The sequence below is a fragment of the Urocampus carinirostris genome, chromosome 4 (genome assembly GCF_059441175.1).
Source record: "Urocampus carinirostris isolate Australia breed hairy pipefish chromosome 4, RoL_Ucar_1.0, whole genome shotgun sequence".
Classification (NCBI taxonomy): domain Eukaryota; kingdom Metazoa; phylum Chordata; class Actinopteri; order Syngnathiformes; family Syngnathidae; genus Urocampus; species Urocampus carinirostris.
This window is the reverse complement of record NC_142352.1, coordinates 38,180,857-38,183,717: the sequence shown is the minus strand read 5'-3', so window position 1 is coordinate 38,183,717 and position 2,861 is coordinate 38,180,857. Positions and strand designations below refer to the sequence as shown.

Here is a 2,861-nt window from a genome sequence, read left to right as displayed (position 1 = left end):
TACCAGGCCAATGCGTGGTCCTGACCGATCCAACATATGTCTGCCGTGATTGGGGTTTTGAAAGTTTATTGTTCTATCTTCGTTAATTATTATCCATTAATTGATATCGGTCAGTTCATAATACGCTACAAAGCCTAGGAGCCGGGACACTTACTCTCAGCCAAAAGGCCAAGCTAAGGTCCTAGCCCTAAAGCCTTGCTGTGATCATTGCGAATGCATCGTTCCCGGAGGTACTGCAATACCGGGCCGATGCGTGGAGTGGACAGAGCAAGCTCTTATTCCATCTCCAGATTGCAAAAATCAGTCAAAAACTATAGAAATGATCCCTAAGAGTATAGTCTCGGGTAATCTTCATGAGCTATGATACTTGTGTCTTCATGATCATGGTATCTCCCCTGCCAGGTAAGTTTGTTCAATTTTCTAGGCCATGCTGTAAATTCTTTTTGGTTTGAACAAATTTATTGACACTAAAAACAGAAAACAATCATGACAATCTCAACAGCAATTAAGCACATTCACAATATTATATTCCAATATTACGTTTTTAACAGCAAACACAAAGTGAGGTTTGAACAAACCTTCTCGAAAATCAAACATATTCACAATTTCATTATATAACATCTTTGTTAGTGTCAATAGATCCGTCCAGGCCAAAGTCGATTGTCCTCGGTCTGAACAAATCCACTGACACCAACAGCAGCAAAACACAGCCATCAAGCATATTCACAATTTTTTTATATTTGACAATATGACGTGACGATATGACGTTTTAACATTTTTTCCTGACATTTTCAACATCAATTAAACAATTTCAGAGTTATTTTCTTTTAACAGTAGTTAACCAGCGTGTAAAAGGCAATACTATTGTGCAAGGGCAAAGCTCTGCCATCCCACCCTCCCAAGCAGCATTCTTCCAGTCCTCTGTGTGGGTCCTTTCCCTTCTGCGTGGGTTCTCTCCCTTCTGGGTTCCACAACCCAGGCCGTTGCTGCCGGGACTCCCACAGTGTAGCTCCGGCTCCCCCCTCCGGGTGGGTGCAGACGAGTCCTCTTTATGGCTGCGTCCTAGGCCCGCCGCTCGCAGATTGTATGGTATCTGCAGCCATTTGGAGCACAGCCACGGGGGGGATCTGCCTGCACCTCCATACCAACAGGTTTCTGGAGGTCCAGATGGCGTCCTTGATGGCGGCGAGAGTGAGCCAGTCCCTGGCAAAGTCGCTCCGAGGCCTCCTCGACCGACTCACCCCGTAAAGCACGTACTGTGCATCAGGGACCTCTCCTGCTGGCAAGTCCGGGAACTTTCCTAGTTGTTCGGCCATGCTGTAAATTCATTCTATCAATTATGGCATTTAGTTCCTTAACAGAATAATTTGCAGGTGTGCGAGCGTCTTGTTAGTATCATGAGGCTACCTCCCGAAGGCACGGTTTAGGATGAAAGTTATATTATTATTATTATTATTATTATTAAAGCTTTGAAAACTCTCTCGATGTACTGTCTTTCTTTGTAAATATGTGTAATATGTATTTGCAACTGTATATTTTTGTAATGTATTTATTTGTAGTTATTTGAGACACTTATTCTGCACGAGCAAATTAAAAAAGAGGGGCGGAGCTAACGCGGACTGATGGGAAAGTGGGGACCGGTAAAGATGAGTTTTTGTCGACACGGCGGACAATAATGGATATATATTTTTCCCAATCTTACCTTTGAAAATATACACTTTTTTTCCTTGGATTACTATCAACGGGCACCCAGAATCTGCAGGTCTGCAACAAATTTTAAGTACCTATATCATTTTACACTCATAATGACGGCTGTGATTTTTGGACTGTGTGCTTCAATGAAGGATTTAGTTTCATTCGCGGGACCTGAAGTATGGCTTGTATTAATTTTGTGATTATTTTGATGTTATTTGATGTGGGTGCGTGCGGCTTATATACAGGTGCGGCTTGTGTATGGACAAAATCGTTTTTCCCCTTAAAATGTGATGGGTGCGACTTATAATCAGGTCCGCTCTATAGTCCGGAATTTACGGTAGCTTAGATTAGGTAAAAATATTATGCCATTTGCACAAAAACTAACTTAGCTTTGAGGGTTTCGAATTGAATCAAGGTTGACTGCGAAGACTTCTCCAATGTATCTTCTCTACTACTCCTCCTATTTTCCTCATGATCTTGCCACCCCCTTCTTACTCTCTACAGTGGTAATGCTTTGGAACAGAGAAGCAAAGTCACACTACATTAGTTTAGTGGTGGCTGTTGCTGCAAAGAGCTATTACTCTTCTTTGACAGTATCAAAGAAACAGTAGAGCTAGGCTATACCTACCATCCCTTTCTCTGGCTTACTCTTTCGCCATGCACAACTCACAGGAAATTGCCTCATACCTCAGCAGGCGAGAGGTGAAACAGCAGTGACACCAATGCATGTGTCACTTACTGGACATAAGGTTTCCAGGGAGTGGACCTTGGTGTCACACACAAATGCTGCCTTGGGACAAGAAGAATGCTGACTTCCCCCAGGAAGAGCAGAGGCCAGGCAGTGCATCTGACAAAGATTGCTGATTGAAAATAATGAATTATTACAGACTTTCAAGATATTTGACATTTATTGAAGAACTTCAAAAGTGCCAAACAAAGCTTTTTAATAGTCCACATAAAATTTTGTTGGGTTTCAGAACAAGCCTTTTTGTTTCAAAAGTACAAAATTGGGTTAAGAACATGGCAATATTTTCTATGAAAGAGAATTGAATCAGACAAAAATATGTTTTTAAGAGCTAATGTGCACAAGCCATCGGGTAATTGAAGACTTGACGGGTGAGGTTGTCATGTTTGTTGCAGGCAGTTTGTTTAAGATTATTCTTATT

At 41.8% G+C, this 2,861-nt stretch overlaps 1 pseudogene; it reads right to left on the bottom strand.

Moving 5' to 3' along the window:
• Positions 1-208: 208 nt before the first annotated feature.
• Positions 209-324, bottom strand: LOC148367510 (U2 spliceosomal RNA; annotated as a pseudogene).
• Positions 325-2,861: the final 2,537 nt, after the last annotated feature.